The sequence below is a fragment of the Squalius cephalus genome (genome assembly GCF_949319135.1).
Source record: "Squalius cephalus genome assembly, chromosome: 10".
In the NCBI taxonomy this organism is placed as follows: domain Eukaryota; kingdom Metazoa; phylum Chordata; class Actinopteri; order Cypriniformes; family Leuciscidae; genus Squalius; species Squalius cephalus.
Genome location: NC_137131.1, coordinates 34,479,297 through 34,503,610, shown reverse-complemented (window position 1 = coordinate 34,503,610; position 24,314 = coordinate 34,479,297). Strand labels below are relative to the sequence as shown.

The window sequence follows — 24,314 nt, the reverse complement described above, 5'->3', positions numbered from 1 at the left end:
TGGTATGTCATGTATGATGTTGTACAATGATTGACTACATTAATAAGAAGAAATTTGCGCGAGGTAACCCATTTTATCCCCCAATTTTCCCAGTTAAGTGCGCATGTAGCTATTTGATTCCTTGCATATGAAATAAACTTTTCAATTTGAGCATAGGCGTAATTTGCGGGTGGGACGGGGGTGGGACATATCCCACCACTTTTTGCTAAGGTCGATATTGTCCCCACCACTTTTGAAACATCTCGCGGCACGAATGTACCGATACAAATAAATAAAACATCTCCAGTTAACTAGCAGAGCATTAATTTAGTTCGTTTGTTAAATATAAGGCGATCTAGTGCTGAAATGTGTTGTTTTTTAAATCAAGTGATCAATGTGCTCGTTGCCGCTGCTGTTAATGTGGCGCGGATACGGTTTTCTCTTCTGGCTCGCGCACAGTCTTCACTCGGACGCGCGCTTCAATCCGTTGTGGAGACTCTCTATTCGTTACGGTGAAATTGCAAAACAAAATGCACACAAACGTGTTCCTGCCTGATATACAACTACTGATAAACATAATTGGTTTTCATGAGAAAAAAAACCTATACGAGTGCGGATTAGAACCCAGAACCCAGAACCTAACTTTAGTAACAATTTGTAATTGACCACTGACATTGATTATTATTAAAACATTACTAACTGAGTGATGTCTGAAATATTCCAGCCTCAGGCCGCTCCACATCCAGGAGAGCTGCTTTAACTCAGACGGCTGGTCCGGAGGTTTGGAGACTCTGGCCTGATGACTGCGATCAGGACCCGCTGCCAGCATCGACCCAGACACTGATCCAGGAGCTACCTGGGTATTTTTCTCCTCAGCTTTCTGAGTTGTCTGTTTCTGTGTCCACTGGTCAGACTCACTGGGAGGGGAAGTGGCAGAGAGGCAGCCAGCAGTGCCCAGATGATGGACGACTCTCCACATTTAAAAGACCTGCTAAACGCCCTGGCAGAGGTCAGAATATGCTTTTAGTAAAGAAGTTATGGCTCAGTTAATAAATAATTTGTCATTGAATAGAAAGTTGAAAGTTTTTGATGTTTGAAATGTTCCAGCCTCAGGCCGCTACAGATCCAGGAGAGTTGCTTCCACTTCCACTGCATCATCTTTGTCCCTCTCTGAGGACAATGTAGAGAGGCAGTTATGTAGAGAGTTTAGCAGCAGATGCTCGTACAACCTTGATTGGAGGAGGAGTGGCCATAGATCGGATAGCCAAAACGAACAGGGCAGTTGCAGCAACTGCCGTTTGTCCAGGTCCGACAGCCATGAAGGGTGGCAGTGCCCTCCGTTGCCCGGTCAAGTTCCTGTCGAGCCAACAGAGACTTTGAATGGCCTAACTGCTCAGGGTGCTATGGAGGCTTTTCCTCTGAACAAGAGCTCAACAGGTGAGAGTGAAATAAGGCTGGGCAGTGTAAAGTGTACAGATTTCATGCATAAGACTGCTTCAAGTTTTTAACATGTTGAATTTCGTTCTCAAAAAGCCATGAACTCAATGGTACTTGCACTATCTGACACTAACCTGAAACACGCGCACAGAAAGCCGCTTCTCAGACAGCGTACAATCACAAATAGAATTCTATTTTGCGACTTATTGCTCTTGAATTGTCAAATACACACAAAATTGTCGAAATGGCTGTCGTGGCAAGTTGGATATGTTATTAATAAGACATTGCTATATATTTAATAAAAAACAATGTTTATTTAAATATATTATATTTAAAACAATATATGGCCCATATGGTCTTTGCCATTACCAGAACTGAGCCAAATGTGCCAGAGTTGGCCAAATGAAGCCTGGAAATGTATGTTCTGTTGATTTGTGAAATAAAATGACTATTAATATTGTAAAATAAGATTTAGGGACATTTATGCAGGCATTAAGCAGAAGTCAAAGCAGATATCTTGGAAAAATTTCCATTACTTTGGATTTGTAACATTACAAATAAGAACTTGTAAAATGTAAAATGTAAGTTATGTCAGTATATCATTGCTTAATTTTATGTCAGAGATACTTCTAATAGTTGTTTTTGTCAATTGTTTTTCTTCATTTCAGAAAAACCTACAGAAATTAGGAAGAGGAAAGGAATTGGTTCTTTCCTCAACTGGCTATGGAACGCTATGAAGTCTTTCCGCTGCTGTAGCCACAGTAGTGCTGTGGATGTCGTGGAGCCTTTTGTCCTCTCAACAGATCTGAAGCCATCGACTGATCCTGAGCCATCACCTGCTCCAGATCACTCTGGCGTCAAGACAAATAATGGTAAATCGCCATTATTTCTCCAACATTATTTTAAACAATATTGTCGTCTTGTTTTCCACAAAAATATCTTAAGGCTTGTTTTCAGAGAATATTAATATTATTTTCCCCATATTAATATTATTTTCTCCACACAACCAGCACTGATATTTTTAAAATAAAACAATGGATCTAGCAAGCTCATATATTTTGTCATATTTTTTGACATACTTTGTTTTTCAGAGTCCTCTGAGTCTCTCTATAACATGGGAGAGATGATTGGATCCGGAGGATTTGGCAGAGTGTACGAGGGAACACGCAAATTTGATGGCAAAAAGGTAAATCTTACCAAATAGTATGAACAATTTGCTCTTGCCTGCATCAAAACATATTTAAAAAAAATTACAGAGGTTTTAATTCTTAGTGCAAGGTGCAGGTGCTTGAAAACTGTTTCTGTTATTGAAACTTATTGTTATTGATTTTTTTTTTTTTCAGGTTGCCATCAAGCGGATGCGCAAGGTTGACACGGATCTTTATCTTGATATTGTAAGTTGGCTAAAACCTGAATATGTATTGAGTTAAGTGCAGATTACTCTAGTTTCTCTTAAGTAACTTTGAGCTGAAAAGGCTCTTTTGAACGTGTCTAAAAAGATCAAAGAAAAGTGCATTTAATGTTTCCTTCAGATTTTTACCCATCTAACCTTCTTTCTACTACTTTTCTCTAGCCTGGGCATCCTCGACCTATCGTTACAGAAGTAGCGCTTCTGCTAATGATGAGGCAAGAACCAATAAGCCCCTACATCATACAACTATACGAGTGGTTTGAACACCCTCGAAAATTCACTCTCGTTATGGAGTACCCCGAACCCTGCAAGAGCTTGCTGGAGTTCATCACTCGTAATCCTGAACTGCCTGAAACAATAACACGGGTCATCATGCAACAGGCTGTGCTGGCAGTACAACACTGCACTGAGCATGGTGTATTTCATAACGACATTCATACACATAATTTTCTGTTGAAGAAAAACACGTTAGAGCTCAAACTGATAGACTTTGGCTGCGGTCAGCTATTAAGCAGTGATGGCTACGAGAGCAAAATATACCGTGGTGAGCATTTTGGGAGTGTGTAAACCTGAATGTAGTGACTTACTGATTATTTGATGCTTAAGGAAAAAAAGCTCAACAATGTGCAAATGTCTTGCTTACAGGATTGCTGGATTACCGCCCACCTGAAGTCTTAACAGAACCTAGATTCCACGCCGTCCCAGTAAATGTCTAGGCTCTAGGAGTGCTGTTGTATGAGATGGTGAACGCCTCATGTCCTCCTTTTCGCAATGGAATGGAAATCAAACAAGCCAAAGTTACATTTCAGAACTTATCCAAAGGTGAGTGAATAATATTGATAACATTGCTAAACATACACATAAAGCAAAGAATTTGTACAGAAACAGTTAAAGGTGAAGTATGTAAGATTTTTAATATATAGTTCAACGTATAGTGAGAGTTTGGGGCGTGGCTACTGTAGCAGGCGGAGCCATGGGGAAAGAAATTCAGCTTTAGTTAGCAGTAAAAGCCAAAATTCGCTGCATTTATGCCTTCTTAGATTAAACGGGTCATTAACACGTCAAAGGAAACCGAGCATTATGATTCTACGCGCTACAAAGTATGCTTCAGTATCATACAGCATCATCAAGCACCCTTTCAGAAAGACACATTTTCATAAAGAGACCAATGCAACACAGCTAAAAGTATTCCTAATATGTTGGACCTGAAACATGCCTTCACAAAAACCAGTAAGAGCTGCGACACATGAAAGGTTTTTTGAAAAAATGTGTAACTACATACTTCACTTTTAAAGTAAAGTTAAGGAACATTTTACATTTATATTAATCATGTTTTAGATGCTGTTTTCATAGATGCCAAGTCACATGGTCATGACTAACCAGCTGTTTTCATAGATGCCAAGTCACATGGTCATGACTAGCAGGGCTGCGTTCAGCCCGACAAAACTTTGCACAACGTTTTTTAAACAGAAACGGTGATGCATTGAACACACTGTTCTGATGACGCAAGAGTTGCAACTATGGCAGCTGAGAAGGCCATTCTTTGTGTTATTTGTGAAGAATTGTCGGAGCCTGATGAAGTCGGTATAAATATGTGTTTAATGCTACAAAATATGCCCGATGTTACAGTTACTGCACTTGCCGCCCAGAACAAAAGAGAACATCCCAATCGAGTGAAGGGATTTGTGGAAACTGAAATGGAAGCACACATCTTACCTAATTCAGACTAAAACACATCTATTTAGCCTCACATACTGACTTTATTTGTAGTTCATACTGTTTTTCTTTCTCATTTTTAGGAAAAGCACTTAATTACCATTGTTTATTTATACCAAATGTCATACACTTGCAATGAAGCTAAAAATATAAACAACTACATCATTATGTTGATATCCTATATTTTTACAATAAAACTTACGACAAACATGTCTTCTAATATCCTCAGTTGTTGCATCGAACACATTTGTAAATTACTTTCCTTGAACCCACTGTGCGAGTTCACTTTAATACCGCGTGCTTTATATACAGTATACATGTTGCTGCTGATTGGACTGCAGTTCTGACACACCCACCAAACAAGAGAAAACGTATCTCAAACCCTGTTGCACAACGGTGCACGCCGTTTCCAGGAAACATGACGTTCAACCCGGAAACCGTAGCAAAACGTTGCACACCGTTTTGATCTTGAACGTGCCCCAGCTCTCTCCTTATTAAAATTTGTACAGAATGCAGTGATCTGATTAGACAGTGCCTAACCCAGGATCCAACTAAACGGCCGACGTTAGAGCAGATGTTACAACATAAATGGATTAGAAATGATCTATTGTAGACAGGAGATTCACTCTATCAGTGATTTCAGGTGTGAGGAAGTGTAACAGATTTAGCATTATTATCATTTGTCTTCAATTCTGGATCATTTGTTGTGAGATTTTCAAATTTGTGTTCAGTGTAATATTCTTGTTATAGTCAAGTCACCTTCATTTATATAACGCCTTATACAATACAGATTGTTTCAAAGTGGCTTCACGGTAATAAACAGGAAAATAACAGAATCAGTGATGCAAACAGAATTCAATTCTGTTGTAAATCAGCTCTAAAGAAAATTCATGAGTTTACTTGTTCATATACTCTTTGTATTGGATAGGAAATAACATACTTGCTGTCCTTGGTGCTCGGCTTGAGCTGGAGACTTGACACGAAGCCTGAAGTCCAACCTGACAGGGAACTCAAGCCGCCACACCAGAGAGCCTGTCCGCGTCTGAGCAAAGAACACGAGAGACGCCAAGACTGGAAAGAAGTCATCAAATCACCACAGCCACATTTGCTTTGTTTTAAAAGTAATTTTTGCTTTGTTTTTCACAGTCAAGTCAAGACAAGTCATTTTAATTTAAATAGCGCTTTAAATATGGCCAATCTGTATATGTATATATTGATTACGGTAATTCTTTATATATAGGTATCTCACAGGGTCAATTATCTCGTCTACAATTAGTGCAAAATGCTGCGGCCAGACTTCTGACTCGTACAAATAAGAGAGAGAGAATTACTCCAGTTTTGGTTTATTTACACTGGCTGCCTGTAAAATTCAGAATTTAGTTTAAGGTTTTGTTGATGGTTTTGTTGCATGGTATTGCCCCAAAATATATTGTTGACCTTTTGATACCACACTTATGGAACCCTCTTCCAATGCACATTAAATCTTCCCCATCTGTGGATGCTTTTAAGTCTAGTTTGAAGTCATATTTTTTTAGTATGGCTTTTAGAACTGATTGAGTGAACAGGATTTAATTTTTTTTGTGTGACTGTATATAATTGCTTTTGTTGTATTACTTATGCTGGTAAGCACTTTGGTCAACGGCAGTTGTTTTAAATGTGCTATAGAAACAGAATTTGTATTGTATTGTATTGTGTATATATGACCCCTTTGCATAAATGCTTTCAATGAATACAAAGAAGAAATGCTTTTAAACAGTCTCAACCTATGAGAAACCTTTGAAGTGAAAAGGCCTATCTTTGTGCTTCCGGAAATAGAACTGTTTAAAATCTTTACCTACATGGTTGCATTGCAGAGCCAGTATAAAACATAACCCTACAATAAATGAGAATAGAGCCATATAGAGAATAGGACATTAATAATAAGTGGTGCATGTATTATTAGAAATATTTAGGTCAATCTTGAAGCTTATAGGAATAGTTACCCAAAAACAAATAAAAAGTTCTGTCATGAAACTGTAGACATTGTTCTCTTTTGGGCACAGCTGATTGGTTCCTGCTGTATCGGTAGCCAATGAGCTTATGTGCTCAACCTTCAAATACTTTGTAAGCATTTGCTGTTGCAGCATGCTTTTTAGAAACCCTCCACCTTCCCTAGGTCAACCTGTATAGATCTGCTACGGGTAATTCATGCTATATTGTACAGCAGCAGCAGCGTGTCTTACTTGCTCTCAGCAGCATGTCTGTGTATGTATTGGCAATAGCAAATCCCGTTCTTGCTCTGCAGCAGCAGCAGCGTAGCAGATCTATTCTGCCAAGACCAAACATATCAACAGTGTCATATCCATAACCATGCCAAACACTCCGAGAGTTGTCATGAAAGAAATTATATCATCTAAAAAAGATACATCTATCATTGTCACTCTGAACTTGATTCTTAAAAAAAAATATTTTGTAGATGCACCATTACTTGAAAATAAGTTTCAGTACTAGCACTTAGAATTGATTGATTAAATTTGATTTCCGCACTTATTATTTTGATAACACTTTAAAATAAGCTCATATTAGTCAACGTAAGTAATATGAACTAACAGTGAACAATACATTCATTGCAGTGTTTAATCATCTTTTTTTAAACATTAATAAAAATATAACTGTTCATTGTTTGTTCATGTAAGCTCTTGTGCAATTAAAAATATAAAAGTTTTGATTTTAATAATATATTTGGCTACATATATTATTATACATAAACATGAGAGATTTAATTTTTTTTACACACTTTTTGCACACTTGTTTGGAATTATTGCACGAAAGCTAATAATCAGTTATAACCCCATTAATATAAATCTAAAATAATTCCCTACATACCTAGTAGCCTAGTGCCACTACCGCCCCGCCCTCAACAGTCGGATTTACCTCATGAATATTGTGACACTGGGGGTTCCTTGGTTGGTTTATTGGGAGTCTGGGTGGGATCTCACTTGGTTTTTAGTACACAGAAACACATGACAAACAATTAAGTTGACAATGCATATGAATCTTGTATATTGCCTTTCGGTTTTGAATCACGAACTGTGCTCGCCCTGGGCAGTCCAGCCCTGGCAGCGGTGACGTCATCGAGAGCTGGGTTGAGCAGCCAGCAGAGAGAGAGAGAAAGCGCGAGAACGCAGCGGTGGAGTTCCTAGGGCCTGCGCTGCGAATGAAGGACTAAGGACAACGGCAAGCACTCTGAACGGGATTTCCATCGCCCTCTTCTGCATGCACCCACACCGAACGGCCGATTCCATACGCATCCTTTCGTTTCCCCCCGATCTGTCCAGAGGCAACCTGTAAAGGTAAAGAACGACAAGCGCATAAAGTTGGTGCGTGAGCGTGTTTGGCAGCTTCACGGGAGGTGTATTCGGTGTTTCGTGGTTCACTGCAATAGAGGTTTTTTCGAGAGGAAAAAGTCTTGCTGAAAAGCGAAAGCGTTATTTAATTCGCTTATAACCCAACATAAGACTCTTAAAGTCATCACACACAGTGATTTTGTCTTCTGAATTTGCCGCTGGTTAAATACTGAATGAAGCTTTTTGTGCTCACGCCAGTACAATAGCAGCGAGGTCAGTATAGAATCGAGTCTTTGAATCTTTCCTTGCGAATCAGAGCGCATATTAGCTGCTATGGTCATACCGCAACCAGTTGACGTTTAGCGATATTGTTTGTTTTTCTGTGACACTGTTTTACTTGTCAGTGTAGACTTTCTTTTTGTCATCGTAATATGAGATAATCTTGCAAAGAAACAATGCAATCGTAGAATGGTGCACTAGGAGGCAATACCTGTGGGTCACTACAATTGTTAAAAAAAGTGTAACGTTATATTTCTTAGGAAGCGTATTGATAGCAATTATTATTAAGTGGCCAATATTATGCAGAACTCATTTATCCCTCTGGGCTTCTTCATTAATGTGTTACACTTGGCTTCCTTTCGTGCAAAAACGAACGAAGCCTTAAAATTTAACTTTTTTTCCCCCCAGGAAAACAATGAAATATATTTTTGTTCAATAATATTTTTTTATTATTATTTAGAATTTTTTAAGATTTTTATGATACTTTGCATTAATTATATAATTTTTATGAGCTATTTTTTCCATTAGATGATATATATATATATATATATATATATATTTTTTTTTTTCTTTTTTTTTTCTTCAATAAATGCAACATTTCACATCAAAATAGAGTGCAGGCCTAAAAAAAAAAAAATCAAGTGAGAAGAGCGCCATCTAGTGGCTTTAAAAAATATAAATGTGTGTAATGTCCTGTAACCGCCTGTAGGCTGCCTATAGACCCCTTTTGCGCCGACGTCACAGTTTTTCATTTGTGGGCTGTAGTCAATAGTTGAAATCAAGCTTATTTATTTATTTATTTATTTATTGATTCCCATTCGGAAAGAAAAAAATCAAATTACTAAGCAGTAATTAGTTACCTAATTGGTTTAGTTACCTATTATCACGCGCGTGAACTCGACAATCGACTACTTTGGACTTCGACCGAAAACAGGATGTAAATACAGGTATGAGCGCTGGCTGAATTAACATCACTTTATTAATATCTTTCACATCTACTGCAGTCAGATTCACCGTGTTCACTCTGAAGGAATCACTCACATTGGCTGTGCACTTGTAATGACACATCAAGGATGTTAAGAGGCTAAAAGCATGTTTAAATATTGCCCCATTGAAGTCAATAGGGTGCAAATTTTAAAAAGAGGATAACACGGTGTAGGCAACACCGATTTTTGTCGTTGTTCTCTGTACTGACAGCACTCCAAATTTACAAAAAAATTAGCTCAATGTTAAAATTGACCGGAGTTCTCCTATAATAGGATAGCCTATGTCATCAATGATACTCGCCCACATTCCAAACCTGTATTGCATTTTGTTATTTTGCGATGACATTTTGATGAACATTGGCACCCAAACAACTTTGGACCCCATTGACTTTGACTTAATGGATAAAAAAAATATTCTGTTGTGTTCAACAAAAGTAAGAAAGCAATACAGGTCTGGACAAAATGGTGAGCTTTAATAATTATCCATTGAATGGCAGTAATCCTAAAGTCAAACTTATGCAAACAACACAATAAAATATTAAATGACTTAAGTAATTGACCTAGCTTCCTGTTGAACATAAAATTGTGTAAATGTTGTTGCTTGGTGGTGTTGTTTTTCTGGGACCCACCAGATGGAATTGATTGGTAGATCTGACAGTTGAAGTAGAAAAGTTTGAATATCGAATTGCAATATCGTCAATATCCTATGTCTGCCTGTCTCTTTAGCGTCTGTTACTCAGCCTCTGCCCTCCTGTGAAAATTCTGTGGAAGGGAGCATCCTTGGCTCTCTCTGCTGTATTCTAGACTGTGTGCATGCCGGAGATAAAGGAATTGGACTCTAAATCCTGTAGTTCTCTCATTTGCTACGAACAGGGCAAGAATAATGAGCTGGCACCATTTCCCTTGGTATTTTCATTTGTGGGCTGTAGTCGATAGTCGAAATCCGGTTGGTCATACATGCATTACACCAATATCATAGGATGACTGTGCTAAATTGGTCAACTACAGCTTATTAGGGGATGTGCGATTTTACTGTCTCTCACTCGGCATCAGGGTTGGATGCCGTTCAGCCCATTCATAGACTTCTCCTTCACAGATCAGATTGAAGCTCAATTTAAAATTGTTTGTAAATGTAAAAATGTCATATAAGCTTAATGTGCTTGTCATGTATTGGAGTAATACTATACTGTATAATCCATCTCTTGTCAGTTTTGGATTTTAATAAAACACATCATCACTCCTAGCAAGTTTTAATTTAAATATGAATTAGCTGTGGCTCCTATCAGAATCTTTTACAATGGGGCATTAACCCTGTAAAGCCTGACATGAAATAAGTCAGAAGAATATATTTGGAACAGTTTTTTGAACCCTTTGAGAAGAGTAATTAGTTGGTGAAGTGGATTTAGCTACCTATTGAGTTAATGAGAGTTATCATGAGCATTGTAATGTTTGAAGCAGATGTCATAAATGTCAGTAGACTGGGAAGATTTTAAAATGAGCGGTTCATTCATAAATCCGTAAGATCTTACTTTCATGCTGTGGAAATACAATCCAGAAGACAAGACAGAATACACTGAGAGCAGCGCTGAAAACGGGTGGGGCTATTGAAACATTATAAAATACATTAAAATCAGTATTTTTTTCGAAGGTTAGAATTTGTTGTTGTTTGAGGTCTTTTGAATGATCTGTTTTTGCAATAATGCCACCAAAAAAATTTCAGAGATGCCATATAAGTTGCCACTGAAAGGCAAGACTTGATTGTAATCACATACTTAATTTCAATATAAAAAAAAAAAAAAAAAAAATTCGCTCCACAAATCGTGATGCATCAATTTATTGTCCCATCCCTAGTTTTTATTGTGGGGTGAAAAACATATAATGTGGCAAATGCAATGCAATGAAGATTGAGAGATGTACAAATAAACATACCTGATGTATCATTATTGATTTGCGCATTTTAACAAAATATATTTAACAAATATAATATACATTAGGCTTTAAACTGAACTGGGTTATGTAAATAAAAGTTCTGTGCCATCACTGTCAGTATCTCCCTTTGGTCAAGGGAGTGTGTGAAAATAATTATGCTTTCACTCGCTCCTGATGCGCTTGTTGCTGTTTCTTGTCTCTGTTGGGGTCAGCTCTGCCAAAAATAACATCCTCTCTCCAGGTTTGAACTCTGGAATCATCATGCCCCATTGGGAGTTTAATTGCTGATCATGAAACAGCATTTTAAAGCCTTTCCTATTGATCTCAATGTAGGTAATGATGAAGCAGTCCACACGACTCAGCATTTATGATGGCCCAACTCTGAACCCTAAATATTTTAAATTACACAGTGCAGTTTCACGCCATTTAGTATACATGACATTTTTGTTGGTTAATGACACTCTTTTTTTGTCATAAGCTATTAATTCATTCAAAAATACATTAAAATATAGTTTTTACATATATTAAAGCTACAATATGTAAGATTTTTGTAATAAAATATCCAAAAATCACTTGCACGGTGTGATATATTTCCTGCAGTTGTGTACTTACAATATCCCAAAACTTCCCAAAGATTTTTAATTTCAGAGAAATTCCAATTTTAAATAATGGCTCGTCCCTGTCGCCCTGTCCCACTTGTCGCCTGTCAATGACGTAATATCCGCGTTATCCCTGGTTTCCACTCGTACTGCCATAGTAACCATGGTGACAGACGTGGACAACTGCGTTACGTCTAGCGGCACACTTGCGCTGTTGTTGTTTCGTTCAAACATTATGGACCATGGCAAGCAGACTTTAAGACAAAATGAGAACTAAAACGAGGATCAATATCAGCGTGGCGTTTTCGAGATGCCGAGAGCTCCACGTCCGTGACAAACTTCGACTTGACAGAGACGCGCAAATGTAGAGGTGAGCAAATGTACATAAAATTAATCAATGTTATATAGCTCAACATGATGAAATGTTAGAATATGATCAGTATGTTACTCTAATGTTGATTTAACTTACTGCTAGTCTCATACAGACAAACTAACACATATAATAACATTATAACTTTCAACACAGTCAAATGCAGTTTAGTGTGATAGTGTAGTAGACCAAGTGAAACAGCGCTGCATTACCTCATAAGTTTCATTCGTCTAATAAACTGACCTGTGTGAGTATTAATCAGCACTTGCGGGTAGTTCGGTAGAATGAAATTACCTTAATCCTTTATATCCGCGGGACTCGCGAGTGGCGCTGATATCTGTCTCTCATTAGCAAGCGTGACGTGCTTCATACCACAGTCGTGTTAAAAACATCAATGTATTCACTCATCCATAAACATTATTAGATCCATCAGCATGACAAGTTCCATAATTCCACTTATGCGTCATCAACTTACACCTTTTTTATTGTAAGAGGTTAGCGACCCCCTAGCGGCGAAAAAAAGTACATATTGTAGCTTTAACCTAAATACATTCTTTTAAATGACTATCATGTTTTTAATTGTGAATTAAAATTTATTTAGATTTTTTTATGCTTTACATTGAAAAATATATTTAAAAATATATTTTAAATAATTAATTAAATGTATAGACTCACATGTTTTATATTACTATCATATATTATGTTACCTATTACACCCTGATAAAGGCTTATTGGCCGCAATGCGTAGTTGTGCCGTTGCTTGTCACCTGTTTTTAAAATCTAAGCCATGAAAGAATAAAGGCTTTTTATATTTTTCTAAAAACTAATTACTCGAGTGCCTTGGATTGTTTTTTTCTTACTAGACCATGCAGGAGTGCATTTTACACACACACACACACACACACACACACACACACACACACACACACACACACACACACACACACACACACACACACACAAATCCATAGGTAGTGCAGGGCCAACAAGTACAAACTCAATAGCTTATTATAAGAAGAATTCACTAGAAAAGTTAGCTGACATAAATAAGTGCATGACAAGTTATTGTTTGTTACCACTGTTTGCTCGTGTGCGTCTGGGTTTGAATGCGTTTCCTATGAAAATTACCCGTACACATGACAGGTAGCAACATCGCAAGAAATGCTTTACATGTGCTGGCAAGTGGCAACTATTTAAGGGTGATTCTATTCATTAGTAATTGCACAGGAAGATGTTACCACCTGCTGGGCATTGCTGCCTGTCGCACCTCCTCCAGTGCCCATGGGTCAGCTGCAGGGTCATCAGCCAGAAACCACCATTCACCAACGTTTCACTCCTTTAATTCTGGAACGTCTCCTGGTGGCGGAGCAGTGACAGGGACGTCTCCCTGTCACCCCCTGCAGCTGATAGCTGTTCTCCCTGCAGCTGTTGTCTGGGGTTAGGTGTTCTTCCCCCAACACCTATCTTTCCTCCTCAGCCAGAGCCAAAAGCTACCTTTCTCTGCCTCCTCTGCCAGATCCTTTGTTGCCCTCCTTAGCCTCCCTCCAGTCACTCCTGCTTCCCTCAAGAGGCGTATGGTTGGCAACCCAAGGAAACCTCGGCATCCGACCTCCACTGGGTAGATGGTAGTCTTCCAGCCAGCCTCCCGGCACTCAGCAGCGAGCTCTGAGTACTTGGCCTTCTTCCGTTCGAAGGCGGCCTCGATCCCCTCCTCCAGTGGTACAGTGAGCTCAATGAGGTGCATCGATCTTGCCTTGGTTGACCACACCACTATGTCTGGCCGGAGAGATGTGGTGGTTATCTTCGTGGGGAACCGGAGCTGCCTGTCCAGGTCAACCCTCATGTTCCACTCCTGGTTGGGGGAGAAGGGCCTTGCTGTTTCTCTTGATCTGGTGCTTCTCCTTACCCCTCCTTCCGACACAAAGATGGTGGGGTCCTCTGCTGATGGTGGTTGTTTGCTACCATGTCGACACTCCTCCAGTACTTCGGCTAGCTTTCTCAGGACCTGATCGTGGCGCCATCTGTAGCGTCCCTGTGAGAGAGCGATCTTACAGCCTGACAAGATGTGTGCTGGAGACTTGCGTTGGGGGCATTGCAGAGTGCACAGGATTCTTCATTCCCAAACCACTGGTGGAGGTTCCGAGGGCAGGGAAGCGTGTCGTAGGTTGAACGAATGAGGAAGCTAAGTCTTGCCTGTGGGATCTTCCACATGTCTGACCAACTGATGTTCCGGTTCATGATTCCCTCCCAGGTTGTCCAGCTTCCTTGTCGACCCTGCGACACGGCCTTGATTTTGTAGCGGTCTTCCTCCATCCTCGTCACCTCTGCTACCACCATCTCCTTCCTTTGCTTGCGATTGGCCAAAAGCTGACCAAAAGCGTGGCGTCTCTCCCCATCCTAGCCCTGCTCTTCCTGCCTGAACTCTGCCCATGATCTCCCGGTGTTGTAGCCGACCGACAGCTTGATCGACCTCGGTTTGGGCATTCCACTTGCGGCCAGTAGGAACCTTGGCATTTGCGTTCCTTACTGACTCGTCTGTGGACTCAGCTCGAGAACCAACCTGGTCTTTTCTTGCATGTAGCCCAACTGTATGGACTGCAGTGGCAGCTGCAGCATGTTTTTTCCAAAGAGACCGGTTTCAGATAAGCACCGTGGCAACCCCAACCACTTTCGGATGAATGAGTTGGCTTTTCCATCCATCTTACTTACGGTTGATGAGGGAATCTCACTCATTTTCAGGGGCCACATTACCCTCCTGTAGAGTGTAAACTGGTAGCACCAGACCTTATACTTCCCAGGGAGTTGGCTTTGGTCGATCCTTGCCAGTCCGTCAGAGAGCTGCTTCATGACGGTTTTCCCCATCTGTTTGTCAGATAGGTCTGCAGTGTACGGCCTCCCCAGGCTTTTGATGGGTTGCTCTGATAGGAGTGGGATTTTTTCCCCTCCAACGACGAAGATGGTATTGTCATTTCTGACTCCTCTCCTGAGGGACAAGCTCCGGGACTTGGAGGGCTTGATCTTCATTCTTGCCCATGACATCAATTCGTCCATCCTCTTCAGCAGTCTTGATGTGCATGCTGCTGTCTGAAGGAGGCTGGTGACATCATCCATGTAACTCCTCAGTGGAGGAAGCCTCTTACCAGTTGGGAGTTTGATCCCCCCAACCATTTGCCTTGCCCCGATGAGGATTATCTCAAAGGCTGCTACAAACAGTATTGGAGAAATAGTACACCCCATCGCGATTCCTACTTCGAGCCGCTGCCATCTGGTGGTGAAGTCCTGGAGGGAAAAACACATCTGCAAGTTGCTAAAGTACTGAGCTACCAGGTTCTTGACGCAGGTGGGCATGTGGAAAAATTCCATGGCATAGTTGACCAGCTGATGCGGAACTGATCCGTACGCATTGGCAAGGTCAAGCCAGATGACATGCAGGTCGGTCTTCTCCCGCTTGGCCTTCTGGATCTGGTCCCAGATCATAGTGGAGTGCTCTACACATCCTGGGAAACCTGGAACTCCTGCCTTCTGGCAGTTGGTGTCAACATAGCCGTTCTCGAGCAGATAGTTGGTTATCCTCCTGGCTAGCACTGAGAAGAAGATCTTTCCTTCTACATTCAGTAGTGCAATGTTTCGGAATTGGCTAATGTCTTTGGAGTTCGTTTCCTTGGGGATGAAGACTGCTACCGCTCTTTGCCACTCAGATGGAATGATTGGCTTTTTCCAGGCAGTTCTCATAATTTGAGAATATTGATCTGTTGTTGTAAAGTAAGTTTAATTTTTTTAATGGTTCCCCTTTAAACTGGCATAAAATGATTAAATCAAGGCTATTTTTCCCTCATAACCATAACTAGATTTCAAGTAAACAACTAGTATTTCCTTTGTTGACTAGCAGCAGCAGTATTTAGATGACTAGTCACATGTAGTCATCTAGCAGTGTTGTGGGCTACGTAATCAGATTACCCTTTTTTCAAGTAAGTAAAGTAACGCATTACTTTTAAATTTAAAGCAAAATATCCAAGTTACTTTTTCATACAAGTAATGCAAGTTACTTTGTTTTACCATTTGTTGACTGACACCTCTCCTGTCCCCAAAAATTGGGAGTAAGGTACAGAGGCGTTGTGTGTAAACATGATGGATATTGTAGTTCTAGACTAAATGTGAGCATGCATTTACTCATCTCACTTGCACAAAACAGATTTAGTATTCCTCAAAATGAATAAAAACAGTGAAATGCAGAATCAGAATATTATGCAAACATGCAATTATTAAATATGTTTAAAACAAATTTACTGTATTTAATCTCACTTTATTAACCAATGTCTTTTCTGCTGACCTTTTGATGATCCAATTCAACCATAAGAATGAGCAAAAATGATTAGTTAAATGATAATTATCACATTTTGTTTCATTTTTTTTATTTATTTTTTTATTGCAAGTTATTAAGTTAAGTAAGAGTGTTTAACTTTCTTCTTCAACAGTCCAGAATGGCAGGACAGCTGAAAGGTTTGTTTGAACTGCGTTCTACTGTACAGACCTGAATTTGCATTTCCTTCTGCCTGAGGCTTATTCATTTGACTTTTGGTGTGAAAGGGCCTTTACATTTGCCATTTTTGTTTTTGTTTTTGTTTTTTGTTGTTTTGTTTTTTTGAAAAAGTAAGGCAAAAGCATTACTTACTTTCTGTAAAAAGTAATCAAGTTACTTTTTTTTGAGGGAGTAATGGAATATTGAAATGCATTACATTTAAATGTAACTTTCCCCAACACTGCTTACTAAAACATTAGATTCTCAGTTGCAGTTTGTACAGAATTGTTGTAACTGTAAATAATAGCGTCATTAAGAATCTGTCTTTACAGTCTTATGCTCTCTCTCCCATGCAGCGCAGGAACGGAGCAATTTGCAGCTCAGCGTGGATGATGCATATTTTATTAACAGTCTGGGAAAATTTAGCATCTCAATATTTCATCAGTGCACAGCTTGTCTTCTGTGCCAGGAAAAAGTATGAAGCCCTCCAAAAATAGGCTCTGTTAAAAGTTACCATGAAGAGGACAAATTACTTGAGTTGCGACTCCTTGTTTCTGACAGGGCATTGTTAAAAATCTGGATCTCCAGAATGAACCCCTGCCGAGCAGTGATCTCAGAAAAGACCTTGAGAAAGTTACCTAACTTTGGGCACTGTTTGTGCTGCTAAACATATTTGGAACAGAAAGATGGCATCAAGGAAACGTCAGGGAAAGGATTGTTGTTGATTAACTTTGATCTGATTTTGAATGTCAGATTCGAAATCTCAGATCATGCTAATGTAAAATTGACAGTGGCAGATTACACAATGTCCGTGTGTTTTGACTTTACGTGATGTGCATGACAAGCATCATGACAGTTTTCTCAATGCATACTTCTTTGTTCCAACATGACTGACAGTGCCAAGAATGTTATGAAACAGATAGTTCTGATCTTTGGCCATTGCGCCACATCTTCCACTATTTGAAAATATATATTAATATATATATTAGAAAGAATATTAAGGCCCCGATATACTCACGGCAAAGTTCTTTCTTCGTTTAGGGTAGAACATTTATCTAAGAGAGATGCTTAGGTGAATATGTAAATATGTGATGTGCGCTTTTTCTCTCAATAATAAAATAAGCACACAACAAAATTGAGAAAACAACAAGCATTTTTTAATGAAGCACAAGAAAAGCATCTGATCGGAAAGTGGATATGTTTGCACAAGCTCTGCATTTCGGCACTCTAGTAAAGTCACGTTTATTTATATAGCACTTTATACAATAGATTGCTTAAAATCAAGCAGCTTTATATTAAACATGAGAAACAATGTCAATGTCTCATTTCATCAGAATAACAACTTCATTTTTTTACTATAAAGCAGCTCTTGTGTGTTGATGTTTTCACTCACGAACAAATGAGCAATCGGATATGCACCTAATAATAGTGAACATTTATCTAGGTTAACGTTCGAGTGGTGGGGAGTGTAAAAATAGCTAACGTGTTTCAAATGATAATCATGATAATTTGGATTTCCTACCCGACTTAATTACCCTATAGACCAGCTGTGTTAATGATTTGTCCTTTACGAACTGTTGGATTTCGGCAATTTCTGTGGAGTTTTTTTTTCTCCGACCAATAAAAGATTGGTTGACTAAGGGGCCATTTACACGACACCGGTTTTTGCTTTTTGGCCGTTCATTTGACAATGCTGTTTTGGGGGCCTGAAAACACAAACTTCTGAAAATGGGTTTCAAAGTTTAAAGGAATAGTTCACCCAAAAATGAAAATGATCACATAATATTTCACCCTTTACTTTTACTTTAATTTAATTCACCTTCAAGCCATCCTGGGTGCATATGACTTTCTTCTTTCAGCCAAACACAACTGAAGTTATATTAAAAATATCCTGGCTCTTCCCAGCTTTGTAACAGTAGTGCTGAGATTTTGAAGCGCTAAAAAGTGCATCCATACATTATAAAAGTAATCCATACGACACCAGTGGGTTAATAAATGCCTTCTGAAGCGAAGCATTGGGTTTTGTTAGAAACATCCATATTTGAAATTTTTATAAGCTAAACTCACTGGCTTCTGGCAAACGGCCGTACACACGTTCATGAGAGAATCCAGTTCCGGCGGAAGGGTGACCTCTGACCCGACTTATGACGACTTTTGCATGTTGACGACATTTGTGCAAATTCATCATGGATTACCTTGACTTGTAAGCACATCTTAAGTGATCTAAGAAAAAAAAACATCACCCTTCTAAGGCTTCTATGGCATGTTGGAGACATCATTAGCTTGGTCAACCCGTTACTTTTAATTGCACCTAGCTGAATGTTGCCAGTTTAGAAATGTACGTTTGTGTGACCCCTCAGGCAGAGATGCTCCAGAATATGACCTTTGTTTGTGTAGGGCAAGAGTTTCTTTCAGATATGAGGAGAGGTTGAAAAAGAAGTCATGTCTGACCATAAAACAGCTTGTCAAAACAAAATTACTGCTTGTCTCCTTGACTCTCTCTCTCTCTCTCTCGCTCTTTTCCCACTCCCTCTTGGGTGTTAAGTGTTGGCAGACTACTGACTCTTTAAATTACATAATTAAGTAAAATAACCTTTTAGCTGCTTTCATTGAGACGAGCGCAACCCTACTTTCAGCTGCAAAAGCATCTCATCCTCTTTTGAAGAAGCTTGATAATGTAGAAGCCCGATCTGTAAAAAAATTATGTTGACTGTCTTTTGATTTCTGACTTTCCTGGAACATAGAGAAAACAGGCTTCAAGAGATTTAAAGTTTTTGAAAATATTCCTTAGTCTTTTTTTCTTGTCACCTGGTACATATGAACATGATTTTTTACAATCAGTGCTGTGAGTGTTGATACTGCATAGTAGTAGTAGTAGTAGTAGTAGTAGGGATGCACCAAAATGAAAATTCTGGGCCGAAACCGAAAATTCTGGATGTACTTGGCCGAAAACCGAAAAAATTATTTATTTATTTTTTTCAATTAACTTTTTTTGTTTAATTGTGTTAATATTAGATTTTTTTAATGAAATCCAATCATTTTAATGATACTAAATAAAAAAAAATACAAGCCAATAAAATAATATATAACACAAATTGAAAGTAACTGAAATATAGAAAATATATTGGTAACACTTTATTTGGATGGTCCCTTTTGAACATTCTTTTGACTGTATGTAACTTTGTCACTACTGTACATGTCAACTAACTCTCATTCGAGTATTCGTAGACTGTCTGCTTAATATCTGCTAACTCTTTATTGTGATGGTCCTCCAACAGACATTCGGTTGACTAGAGGTAACTTTACAACTACATGTCAACTGATTCTAACCCTAACCCATCCAGTCTAATAACAACACTCTAATGAGAGTTAGTAGACATATAGGTGCAACGTTACTTATAGTCAACAGAATGTGTTAAAGGGACCATCAAAAATGAGTGAAACCAATATAATAATAATACATATCAATATATTATCCTTTATTCAGATCTATGCAACAGAATCACATTTAACAGATTTATTTTTTGACCAGTTGGATCAGTGAACGAGAGGGTAGCGTCCTTTTACCAGCGTTGCATTACACTTCAAATAATTTTTTTCCAAAGATGGTTTCTGTCATTTTAGGTCGTTTTTATCACGCTGATGTATTTTAGTTAGGTTAGTTATTTGATGCTTTAAAAACGAGAGTGTGGACTTTTTTCAGGAGGACATTTCCATAACTGTTTTCAGATAATAAAAATAGTTTTTTTTAGAATTAAATGAGTCAAATGCTTCCAGAACCAAGAATGCAGAACAAGTTTGCAGTCACTGTAATGTTCTATGGTAATAGAATCTATATGGTTTCTGTCTCAAATGCCTAAACACTTGCTGGAATGTTAATTCCTCAAAATAGAGAGAAAGATGATGTGGTAGTGAAGCAGATCACTGTTGTTCTGATCACTTCATCTGCAAGAGTTCTGGTAGTTCTGACAGTTGTAGCTTTTAGCTGGCCCTACTGCTGAATGTTGATTTTCCCCCTCAGGCAGCGTCACTCTATTTTTACCGACTAGAGCGAGAAGAATCCTTACCCAATCTTGAACCATTATGCTGTTCCTCTTTCCAGCTTATTTTAGCCAGCTGATGTCTTCATTAGTTCACATTAAGAATTCACTAGATGTTAATTAGCAATCTTTTTGCGCATATTACATCTTTTCATCAATTTGTGCCGTTTTCTTCATGGGTCATACTCATATTTGCGCAACTCATGCTGTACGGTTTCCTAAATGTTTACACATCTATCTACATTTTAAGTCTTTGCTGTGTGATCTCAGACCATTTGTTTATTTTTATTTTCCCTGTTCTAAATTGGTTTATTTTCCAATGGCTTTCTTGGCCAGTGTCTCATCACCGTTTGAAACATGATGCAATAACTTGTTGCGTGCACGAACGTCAGTAAAAATATCCATTTCAGCTACAGAACGAACATGCTTAAACCTGTGTTCATCTGTTTCTCCACTGCTTTCATGGCATGACTTGGTCTTCTCAATTGTTCTTTTATTAGCTTTCTGAATAATGAAACCGCATGTCATTTCTGATCACACAGGAAACAGAGGAGTGGGAGGAAGCCTGCAAACCATGTTTTGTCATCAGAATGTGTGTTAAGCACTAAATATAAAATTAAGTGTGTGTGGAATCCTTAGGACACTAAGCAGGCAATTAATGTAGAGTCTAATGCATTTTTAATGCTTTTGGTGTCACTTTTCATGAATAGAATAGACGTTTTATAGGATTTTATAATGACATATTTATTGTCAAACTTAATATTATGAGCTGTTTTTTTTCAGTTCACTGGACACCAAACTGTGCCATTAATGTGCCTTTGTCTTTGGATTAAATTGAGCTTTTCTTTGGGTCTGATTGAGAAAAATGTGTTAAACAACATAAAAAGGATTTGATTTTTGGTTGTTTGTTGCCCACCCGAGCTCTTTCAGTATCGGTTTGGATTATTTAAAAGCTCCAGAGCTTGAACTTGTTTTTTTAGATGCAAATGTAGCGCGTTGGCACAACCACTAGTTTCAGCTCTCACATGTAACAATTCAAGAAAAGTGCAAAAAGATTATTGAACGTACAGTATCAATTTAGGACTGCAATTATGTACCTGTCTGTCGCAAACATCATCTCCTTGTTGGCCTGGCTTGTTGGGTGGTGACTGGTGAATTAAGAAATACTGCTCTAAATGTCAGCTCACAATATGAATATCTGGCTATTTGCCAGCGTTTATGGGAAAAACTTGTTGACGAAAGGTGGCATCGCCTAAAATGGACAACCATGTGGTGCAGTGGCCCTCTGACAGGGCCTAAAAATGATTGTTCTTATTAGTCATCCATCTGAGAGAGCGATGACGACAGCCACAACATCTCTGACTCACACACTTTGTGTCTTTACTCATGCAAATACTCAGTGTTTACGCACACATTCAAAGTGTTCAGAAAGCTATTGCTTTCTACAATGTTTTAGGGCTCTGGTGACCAGCAGTTAGAAGGGAACATGTTCTGCCTCAGGGTTATTGATCTGCTTTCGTCCCAGTCCGGGAGCAGAGAGACATGCGGATTGGACTGCATTCATATGTCATATATGATCTTGAGTCATTTAACCATTTGATGCTTTTTGAGAGGAGACAGAAGAGAGGGCATTGTCTGTCTATTTTGCTTCTATTGTTGGCTCCAGGCATTCCAGAGGAAGAAGAAATCATGCTAAAATTTACTGAAATGTCCATGTCAGTTCTATCATTATGATACCTTAATCCCCAAATTAATTTCAAATTTGATGTGGGAATGGACGTTCTTCAAAGCAAATGGTATCAGACAATTTTGAACTAAAATGTTCACTTTAGCTTGTCTTTTATGCAAATTGCAAGGAGATTGCACATTAATTCCCTCCTAATGAGACATCAGAATGGGTTGTGTTTTTTACTCTACAAGCTTTTGTAGGAAACCACATTTGCCATAGATACAAGACAGTCAGTTCCAATGCATTCTGAACACATTCCGTTGACACAGCAGATATACAAAAACAAAGAACAAGTATCTAAAACCATTCTAAATTTTCATTCTTAATCACACTGCTAAATGGTAAAAAAAAAAAAAACGTAGAAAAAACTTTAATTTTGTATTGTTTTGTAGCAAGTCTTTAATACAGCTATAGAAAAAGTATAATTTCACATTCGTCATTCTTCCACACCCTTTCTCTCCTTGTTATGAAGGAAAATGATTTGCATGCCGAAATTGAACAAACATTCAGTTGTTCAGCAGATCGTCATTTGCAACTGAGATGTCACAATTTATTCAATTAGTTCAAGAACGACTATGTATTGTGCTATTGCCATTCTTTAAAGGCAGAAAAGCAGTCGTGTTTCAAAGATGACCCTGCGCAAAGATGACAATGATTCGTTTACTTAAAAGATTCATTCACAAAATTTCACTGGAAATGTAGATTTACTAAGACCTTCTTTTTCTATTTCGCTCTATAGCGAGGCATTTCACTCGATGCTGCATAAAGTTGGCATGAAACGGAAGTTGCGATGATTGTGACGTACATCAGAATGAAACTGCTTCTCAAACAAGAATAGTTGTAGGGCGGTATGATGTGGGAGGAAGTTATTTTGAGATTATGAGGGCACATGAAAATCATTTATAATCAATACTATATTATTGATAAAAAAAAATGATGGTGACTTTAATGTGAATTTCCTTGCATTTAGTAGTTTTAATTAAAAAACATTCAGTGGCAAATAACTCTATTTGGTGGAACTTTTCCACTGTAATGATCAGCAAGTGAGTCAGAGAGAGAGAAGGTAAGGTTCTCAGCAGTGTCTATTTTAACAAGACACCCCTGAGTAACTTCAAGCTGTGGAAATGAGTGACTCGAAAAAAAAGAGGGGGAAACCTGGCACTAAAGCCAAGAGCAGTCAATGTCTCCGCCGTCCTTTTACTTTTATGCCGTTATTTTTTTCTTTCACGTTCTTGAAGGTAAAGGTTTCTCTCACATCATCTCTCCTTCGCCCTCACAGGAAATTCCCAATCGTGCAGATTCCTATTGAAGTGACTGGATTTTGCCCGTGAAAATTTGGCGAACAACAGTAAATGTGTTGACACATTTAAGAGAATGTTCGCTTCTCATCAAAGTAGGGCTGTAATCAACCAAAGAAGTCTTGGTCGACTGAAGTCCTGAAATTTTCGTCTAAAAATCGACTAAAAATTATGTTAGGAAAAAAAACGTTAAATTAATTAGCTGCGCACTGTGCGCAGTACTTGGTAGCCTTGTTGTCCGCCTAAATGAATTATAAATAAACATAAAAAACTAGTAGGCTATTTGCAGTATATTAAATCGTTTTTGACCTAATTATTTTGCACTGAAATGAGTCTGACACATGAGTCTGTCGGCTCTGACAGCATTGCATCACGTGCACCTGCGCAATATCATAGCCTATGATTTCCGAAAATAGTACTATGTTGTCAACTAGTGATATCATCACAAGAACTTTTGAGGAATATGCAACATAATTTAGACAATTGTTTTTGTCATGTATTATAATAACTGACAGACACTATCATTTCAGCCGCTCTGTGCAGCCGCTCTGTGGAGCTCAGCTTCGCGGCTGATACACGAATAGACTATTAACTTTTAAAAAAATGCTGCCACACTGCCGATGTCTTTGTTGACATGGTAGAAGAGGACTGATTGACTATGAATTAAACGCTCTCACAATTAAATAAATAATATTC

The 24,314-nt window shown here is 38.6% G+C and overlaps 1 protein-coding gene across 2 annotated transcripts in view; it reads left to right on the top strand.

The window, feature by feature from the left end:
* The window catches only part of nck2b (NCK adaptor protein 2b), a 469,107-nt gene that overhangs the window by 407,530 nt on the left and 37,263 nt on the right, over positions 1-24,314 (top strand). The window contains exon 1 of one of the 2 annotated variants that reach the window (XM_079883393.1): positions 7,536-7,875. The exons of the other annotated variant lie outside the window; for it this stretch is intronic. The gene's annotated coding sequence lies outside the window, so the exon portion shown is untranslated. Of the gene's footprint in view, positions 1-7,535; positions 7,876-24,314 lie in introns of those variants that run through there. 2 annotated transcript variants of the gene reach the window in all.